Source organism: Podarcis filfolensis, assembly GCF_964270895.1.
Source record: "Podarcis filfolensis genome assembly, chromosome: 2".
Lineage (NCBI taxonomy): Eukaryota > Metazoa > Chordata > Lepidosauria > Squamata > Lacertidae > Podarcis > Podarcis filfolensis.
This window is the reverse complement of record NC_139605.1, coordinates 56,405,331-56,414,787: the sequence shown is the minus strand read 5'-3', so window position 1 is coordinate 56,414,787 and position 9,457 is coordinate 56,405,331. Positions and strand designations below refer to the sequence as shown.

Sequence of the window (9,457 nt, the reverse complement as noted above, 5' to 3'; positions counted from 1 at the left end):
AGAACATAGCCATCAATAGCCTTCTCCTCCATGAATTTGTCCAATCCTCTTTTAAAGCCATCCAAGACGGTGACCATCACTGCCTCCAGGGGGAGCAAGTTCCAGGTTTATTTATTTTATTTTTTTTATTTATTAGCCAGAGGTCAGTTCCAGCACCTCTTGGGTGGGCGCCATTGCCATTCTAAGAGAACAAGGGAGAAGTTCGTGGTCAGTTCTGGTACCTCTTTTTCTAGAAAAATAGCACTGATTTCAGTGCCTCTGCGGAAGACTTTTCTTTCACTTCCAAAGAGGTCAGGCCTTAGTAAACCGCTTTCTTTTATTGTACAGAAATTATTCTAACCATTGCTGTGCGAGCTTTCATAGGTAAGGGCCTACTACATCAGATTCATCATGATTGTCCTTCACAATCCACTTCAACACTTCTCATCAAGTGAGTGTTTGCCAAGAAAATATCTCCTTATATGAAGGATTCATCTGACAATCACAATGTGCACTCTGCTAAAAATCACCAAGCACAATAATGATATCATTGTTGGTCCATTAAGAACGCAAGTGCTATATTATCCTTTTAGGGATGTTCCCATCATCATCATCATCATCATCATCATCATCATCATCATCAAATCCACAACAACAGCAATTCCAGTTCTTCATGCCTGGCTATAGTATACTGAGAAGTTGGAAACATAATTATATTAGCCAGGCATGTAGAACTGGAATTGCTGTTATTGTGGACATTTAAATACAGAGGGCCCAGACCATAGACAGCCATTTTAGAAGGGCTGTAGCTGATTCTATTTCGCAGACATCGCTAGGCAGCAGGTGGCTCTCCTATAAGATTAACCCTCAAACAGCAAGACACTTCTGCATATACTTTCCTACCTCAGGAAAGATAGGAGCTTGATGCCCCCTGGATCTTCTTGGACTACAATTCTTATCAGCCCTAGCCAGCAGGTCAGGGATGATGGGAGTTGTAGTCCAGCTACATAGCCCATAAACCAGTTTCCAGCTGTGACCAGCCACATACCTCCAGGAAGCTCAGAAGGACATGAAGGCAATGGCTCTTCCCCACTGTTTGTCCTGGGCATCATTGCTGAATGAACCACTAATTAATGACCTATGCCTTAGGACTACCTCCTCCACCCACCCATCCCACTCGCTTCCCATCCTTTCTGTGGGGTCTTTTCTAACAGGCAAACAGCTTTGGGAAACAACTTGGGCATCCTCGACTCATCATGAGGCTTTAGATTTTCACCTGGCTCTCAGAAGAAAATTTTCCTGGGTATGAGACAGAGCCAGATAAAAATGGTTGCAGTGAAGCTTTCAGAAATGGTTTCCACTTCCTTTGTAGCCAAGCAGTGTTGTTTCTGTAGCTGATGCTCAGTTGCCGCAGCTTCTTGACTCGGGTTTCTTATATTCAACAGGCTGCTGGGAAATAAGGAAATATTCTGCATGTCCCTCAGTTATGTCAAGATTGGATTTGAGCGCTGGAAATGGAAGAAGGTGATAAGCTACATTACAAGAATTGGATTTAGTTAAGTGTGTGATTGTGTCTTTAAGGGGACATTGTGTTAGTTAGTTAGTTAGTTAGTTAGCTAGCTAGCTACTTAGCTAGCTAGCTAGTTAGTTGGTTCGCATAATTTATATACCGTACTTCTCCGTATTTCAAAGAAATCTCTGAGCCATTTGCTATTATCATCATCAAATAAAACAAAGTCTGTATGATTACAAACAGCTTTTCGAAAGATTTTCCAGGATCAGTTTTCATAATACATACATTAATCATAATGGCATAGTGAATCTGCTCTGTATTTAGGAAAGTGCTTTGTCCATTCATTCTCTATATCGCCACCAAATGGCACAAGGCTTCCCAAGGCGGGGATAGTGGTCTTCATACATATTGGGATGCCATGCGCTATTTTGAATCAAGTTGGTGGCAGCAATATAGGGAAACCAAAGGAAGCTGGTAGGGCTGCTCTGCCGGATCCAAACCTTTGAAATCAGCTGTCAAGAAAGGAGTGTTCCACACTAACTTATTCAGCCCACTCCAATGAGATATGGTGCTGGGCCGGATGGCTTTTTAAGGGGTTAGAGTCCACTGGTGGCAGGGCACTTGAGAAGCACTGTGCAGGGGGCTTGGCTGATCAGTGGTGCCTGCAAAAGCCCTTTTCACTCAAGCTCTGCCTTCACCTGCTCCTCACCTAATGTCAGGCAAAGAGGTGGGTGTGGCTTGGCCAAATCCACTTTGTGGGCAAAATGCGGAGGCCTGGTGGGTCGCCAACCCTGAGGAGCAGCTTGGGGAAAGCACAGAGGGCTGAAGTTGGGCCAAGGGAAGCAGGAGCCAGAAAATCCCCCATTGCATGACCAGACTTCTGATGGATCTTCTCTGGATCTGGTCCAGACTGGACTGCCCAAATTCAATTTCCCCCTCTCTTGGCACAACTTCCCAGGCAGAAGACTGCTTTCAGCCCTGCTCTAGCTAGTAGGTGGGACCTGTACTCCTAACCAGTCTTGATGACCACATTCTGTAGTTAGTTTTCATGTTTTGTGGCCTGGCCAAGCCGAAGCTGAAATGTAGGCTTCTGCTGTGTTATTAAGCTCCTTTTTAGCTGAAATCATTTGTTCAAAAAGAGAGAAATTTATTAGGGTGTATGTGCGAGTGTGTGTGAAATCCAAATAATTTCTCCCATTAGAGTTCATTCTGTGCCTAAAAATAACTAAGCAACAGCTCTTGGAAGCGACTTCACAGAGCATCTCTCTCAAAGAGGGGAAGCTCCTAGCAGGGGTACTATACAATTAAACATTCACACACACACACAACTAGCATTTATACAGACACAAAGAAGGTGGGCATAGGCCCTGCCTACACATCCCTTTCATTACAACAGAAATTATAACAGAAATGTCATAGCATCCTTCTTTTTAATTAAAGTTCTTTAGAAACAAAAGCATACGTGTGTTTCAAACATGCTTTTATTTTCTTTACAGCTTTCATCTTGTTTGCCCCCACAACCATCCCGCAAGGTAGGCCAAGACAGCGCTGTTCTACTATACTGACAAGAGATTGAGACAACAGTGAGTTCAAGCCTGGGCTGGGATTTGAACCTGAGATCAAAGTCAACATTCAAGGACTGCAGATGTAAACAACCTTTTCTCCACATCTGCAAATATACTCTAGTACCCTCTTTTAACTTTAGATTGGAACAGCTCATCTGAGACCCTACATACTCAGAACAAAGTCATTTTCTAGGGGCTACTGAACCTACCTGCCTACTTTGATGTCCAGTCCTTGCCACTGGAGTACCAAAGTTGCAAGAAGCCTTGCCAATATGATCCTCTAAAATACCTAAGCAAGCAGAGCCTGTGCAGGAAAAACCAAGGTAGACCAGTCAAAGTTGGCAGGGTTGTGGCGGGCTAAATTCCCCCATGACCAACAGTGAAGAAAGCCAAAGAAAGTTCACCCAGCCCAGAATACCCTGGACAGGAAGATCAAAGTCAAAAGCAAGAAGAATTGCTACAGGCAATCCTACTATAGCAAGCTGATCACCTGAAAAGAATGAAATGTGCAAAATTCAAACGGACTCCGTCATGACATTCTTGGTGCTGAAAGTGGAATGTCCCAAGCTCAAGGGTGTATCAGAAGATAAGCTACATGTTGAGTTTAAAAAGCATCGTCTGTTCCAGTGTTCCCAATATCAAGGACTGCAACGTATTTGTGACCACACGTGATTCCCCATCAGTGATGCTGAAAAAGAACACAGCAAGAGTCATTCTCCTACAGAGCCACCACCTGCCCCTGGGTTATAAATGAACCGTGATGAATCATGTAAAGAAAAGTCTCATACCAAACATGTGATCCAAGCCACTCAGGACTGCCACTCCCTGCTCCATGGCCTCGCAGCACTTTAATTACCCATCCTTCCTGTATTCTTTGTTGTTGTTGTTGTTTAGTCGTTTAGTCGTGTCCGACTCTTCGTGACCCCATGGACCAGAGCTCACCAGGCACTCTGTCTTCCACTGCCTCCTGCAGTTTGATCAAACTCATGTTGGTAGCTTCAAAGCTACCTGTATTCTTTAGCAAGAGCTATATACTTATCATGCCAATTAAATGTAATTCAAGTGTAGTGGATTTCCTCTTTTCTTGCCTTCCCAAGAGATTGAAATGTCATGCTGGTTCTGCTTACTAATACCTTCGCAGACCCTTCTGTGGCTGTCCTATTTCCCCCCTCCCCATGCAGTAATGTGGCATAGCCTGGCCTTGGGAAACAGGGAGCCTTGCAAACGTATTTCCCCTCTAGTCAAGTTCAGGGGAGGACCACTGGCATTTTGATGGAAGTTCCGGGATAGGGACCCTGTAGCCCTCCAGAAGTTATTGGCTTCCAACTCCCATCAAGAGTGACCCACGTGGAGCGGCACCACCACAGAACCAGCCTCCTGGCAGCGCATAGGGACACTACCAGGATCACCAGATTGACTCCACCGTCCTGCTCTGCCCCCCCCCACCATCCCGGAAGCAATGCCACAACTGGGTGGCCCAGTCCATGCTGCCAACCCACTGCACCAGTTGCTCCTGACCCCCCATTATTCCTGACCTTGGTTATAGAGACCAACCACATGCGAAGGCCCACAGATTCTTTACTCCTTAGTGGCCATGTTGGTCAGAAAACTGGACAAGGACTTTATTGTCTCTCTTTTAAAGGTACAGAATAGCAATGGAGAGTTCCTGGTTCCACCCAGGTACAATTACGGTAAGTCCAATGCCCAATGAAAACTAATAAATGAATAGAAAAAAAATCTACCCACGTGATGCTGACATGAAAACCCCACACATACACTATGTAAAATAATGTAAAACTGTCCAGTAGCACCTTAGAGACCAACTAAGTTTGTTCTGAGTATAAGCTTTCGTGTGCATGCGCACTTCTTCAGATACACTGAAACAGAAGTCACCAGACCCTTATATATAGTGGGAGGGTGGGGTGGGGTATTTCTCAGAAGGGTAGTAGTAGATGGGTGATTGACTCAATGGGTATGGTAAACCTGTTGACGACTGTTAACGACTGCAATTATTCCTACAGGAAAAAGCAATGGATGGTATGCAGATGACCAAAAATAGCTTTAGCATGTGTAATGAGATAAGAATCCAATATCTCTATTCAGACTAGATATCTCCATATTTTTCAGTTTAGTAATAAGTTGTAATTCAGCAACTTCTCTTTCAAGTCTATTTCTTGAAATATTTCTTGAAATATGTAAAGGGATGAAAGTATACTACTCTCCCCTGCTTTCTCTCCCCTCTCTTCTTCCCCAACCTTATACTGCCTATAACATTAGTGTCTCACATCAAATATAACTGATCCGTAGAAAGGACTCTATGAACCGAAAGTAGAGATGCTGTATGTACTTTTGCAACCCAAGAAAATCTTTAATAAAAACATTTAAAAAAACAATTAAGTCCAGTCCCGCCTAATGACTAAACTGCAATGACGTTATCCACACAGGTATTTTTGAAAAATGGCTCAGCTGCACTGGGCAAGTACATCACAAATGCCACTTTGCTAGATCAACACAACTATTTGGTGAGTCTCTTTGAAGAGAACAGAGGCAAGGCCACAGAATGCCAGTCAACTATCAGTTGAATGCAACATTAGAAGTAAGACCTTTTCTTCGTATTTCTGAGGCAGTCAGTGACATGAGTAAGGTGGTTGGTTCAGAAAAGGAACAATTACACAGTGTGTGGTACATAACATGCCCATCCAACTAGCGCAAGGGATGTGGCACTATCAGAATGGAGCTTTCCCCTTGTCTCCTCTGCAGCCCCCTGTGCCCCCTCAAAATCAAATCCTGGAGGGTTGGGGGAGCCTCTGGAGAAGATTCTTGGTCATGTGCACAAAGAGGAGAGAAAACAGAAGTGCTGCTGTGCCAGAAAAACGGTGTTGGTGCTACTCTGGATACAACCCAGAGTGAATAAAATAGTTCTTGTGGGCGATATCCAGTTAGTCATGCTCAGAATTTAACTTAGTTGGATATAATCCTATGACTTGTAAAACACATCTATGTTTATGAACTGTGAGGATAAGTACATGGCTTATGGTAGATTTCAAATTAATTATTAACTATATTAGTTATATAATTATACACTATTATTAACTATATACAGTAGCATAATTTGTGAAGCCTTTTAAGTCATTCACAATTTATGGAACTACTGAAATTAACTTGAGTGTTGAGTTTCATGGGATTTATTCTTCAAGTCAATTTGGATTAATTTATGTGCACAGACTTCACTTTATGAAAAAAATAATCATTGAGTAATCAGCAATTTTAGATGACATCCTGAATGAAATTCAACATATGATCTGTGGTAGAATTTCTAAAAATTGCACTTCATACGCAGTTCAAGTTATAATTTATATAATAGATAATTTCAGTGAATTTAGGAGCACAACAAGTATACTAATTAATACTTTTTGTCAGTGGCGTAGCGTGGGGGGTGCAGGGGGGCCCGGCCGCACCGGGCGCAACATCTAGGGGTTAGGGTTAGGGGGCGCAAATCCACGGGTTAGGGGGCGCAAATCCACGGGTTAGGGGGCACAAATTACTTGCCTTGCCCCGGGTGCTGACAACCCACGCTACACCACTGCTTTTTGTATCAACTGGAATGACTGTATGATTGGATTTAGGCACGTGTTTGATGAGAAAGTCTAGTTATTTGGGACTAACCTAATATATTGCACACGATGAGTAGTGAGCAAGAAGGTCTAGTGTTTTAGAATGAAAGCAAGAACTTCCAGGAAACAAAGCAACGAAAACATAGCAAAAAGATTACTCCTGAATAAATCTATTTGTAAAAACAGTAAGTGATTTTCAAGAATGAAATGTCCATGCATTTAGGCAAGGATGGGGGGAGGGGGGAGAAAATTACAGAAGATTATACAATGCGAACATGATTTACATTTAATTAAACTGTTAATCAAACATGTTGACGTTCACAACTTGTGTGCAAGAAAAAACAGAGATTGTGATCAATATGAAGGAATGGACAACATTATCTGAATCTGATTTTCAGAGGACTACCTGAAAAAAATAGTAAAAGAAAAATTAAAGAAGGATTCTATCATTAATTTTGTGAAAGAATGCAATCCAGTTTCATTAGTAATGCGTTTAGGTATTGAAAAAAGACCTTTGAGAATGTCTCAATGGCTTTTTTTGAGACTTTCAGTAGCTTTTGATTTTGGCCAAAGGTTTTAATTTTCAACTAGTATTTATTAGGCCAGATGTATAGACCGCTTTAAAACAAATCTGTAAGTGGTTTATATAAAATAATATTAAAATATTAATAAGAAAATATAGCTTTTAATATATGGCTTCAATGGTTAGAATTCTGCTGCTGCCACCACAAGCAGAATAATCCTACTGAGGGACAGCGAAACTCATTTCCTAAGCCCTTCCAGGGTAAGATAAGGGGGAAGTTGTTTCCTAACTTCTTTGAACATTTTTGACCCCTTCTCCAGGGCTGTCACAGTTGAAGGCTTCTTTAGTGTTGGGAGGTGAGGACAAAGGAGTACAGTGGTACCTCGGGTTAAGTACTTAATTCGTTCCAGAGGTCCGTTCTTAATCTGAAACTGTTCTTAACCTGAAGCACCACTTTAGCTAATGGGGCCTCCTGCTGCTGCCGTGCCGTCGGAGCCCGATTTCTGTTCTTATCCTGAAGCAAAGTTCTTAAACTGAAGCACTATTTCTGGGTTCGCGGAGTGTGTAACCTGAAGTGTATGTTACCTGAAGCATATGTAACCCAAGGTACCACTGTATAGGATCCTGTGAATCCTCAGCCCCCACTCCCTGCCACGCAATATTGGCTCCCAGTACATTTCCAAGCACAATTCGAAGTGTTGGTGCTGACCTTTAAAACCCTAAACGGCCTTGGTCCTGTATACCTGAAGGAGCGTCTCCACCCCCATCGTCCAGCCCAGACACTGAGGTCCAGCATTCTGGCGCTTCCTTCCCTGCAAGATGTGAATCAGGAAGAAGCCTTCTCGGTAGTGGCGCCTGCCCTGTGGAACACCCTCCCATCAGATGTCAAGGAAATAAACAATTATCTGACTGTTAGAAGACATCTGAAGGCAACCCTGTTTAGGGAAGTTTTTAATGTTAGATGTTTTACCATGTTTTTAATATTCTGTTGGGAGCCGCTCAGAGTGACTGGGGAAACCTAGCCAGATGGGCGGGGTATAAATTTTTGATCATCATCATCATCATCCTGTTTCCCTCCTCACCTCTGGTGGAACACTGTTGGTGGGACGTTCACAACCAGAAGGTTTTCCATGGGTGTTCTAAGGGACTTCCAGCATCCTAAGCGGTGCCTAAACCAAGCAGGCTTCCCTCCATCTGGCAGAGTGGTACACATGCCTCAGCCACCCTTTGGGTGATTTTAGGTTTGCGCCCTAAACCTCCTGCTGCAAATGTTTAACAAATTAGGTTAGAAAAGTCAATTTAAGAGCTTCACAGCAGTTACTATAATATTTTCTATGAACAAAAAAAGAGAGATTGCATTTTGCTAAAATAAAATAAAAGGTTGATAAAAGGAAAGGAAGCTTGGGGGTACGTGGACCTGAATTACACCATCATGCACATGGTTTACCGTGATATTCAGAAAGGTTGTGTGAACCACGGAAAGCTGAAGGTGGAGTGGAGCAAACACATTGCTCTGTCAATTTGCAAGTTGTGTAACAGACTAATAATAGATAATGATAAAATGCTGTTAACAGACTCATACAATTCCTAATTTGTTAAGAAACTAGGACATATTCAATTAGATAATTAGTTCAGCTAGGCTTCCCGTAGCCACCATTCTATATTGTTGCACGCCACCCCGATCTCCGAGAGCTGCGAGATTCCAGGGGTTCCAGGCACTTACCCAGGGTTCGTGTTTCCTTTGGGGAATGAGGCACAGTGGAAACTGTGGTGTCTTTATGCTATACAGTTTATTTACAACCTGAGCCTACAAAGGAGGGGTTCACAGCATTAATACCCCTGTGGCTACAGGAGAAACAAGGGTCTTGTTTCTCCCGGAGCCACAGCCTTGGAGTCCAACAAACATCCAACTTTGCTCTGTCTCTCTGTCTTCCCCCAGCTTGCTGCTTTACTCTCTAGCTCACATCACTGCAACTCAGGTCTAAACTCTGACGTCATCCTTCTAACAACAAGCTGCTGGGGGCACCCATTTGCCATATCACACAGAGCCCCTTTCCTTTGTTTCCCTTAATGGCCCATCACCCAGGCAATCACCTCAGCACAGGAAGCTATTTCGGCTTCTGTTTTAACACTTGCTGGATCCAAGGGTTAGAAGGATCTCACATACAGCCTACCACACTATATTTATTTTATCAGAAATGGAAATTTGGGCCTCTTTTAATCTGCAGAGGAAATATAATTCATTCAGCCAAATTCAGTTACA

At 42.9% G+C, this 9,457-nt stretch overlaps 1 long non-coding RNA gene across 1 annotated transcript; it reads left to right on the top strand.

Moving 5' to 3' along the window:
• Positions 1-820: 820 nt before the first annotated feature.
• On the top strand, positions 821-3,075 carry LOC310753561. Its single transcript, XR_014543367.1, has 3 exons — positions 821-954; positions 1,425-1,503; positions 2,989-3,075. It is a non-coding gene; the product is annotated as an uncharacterized lncRNA (long non-coding RNA).
• Positions 3,076-9,457: the final 6,382 nt, after the last annotated feature.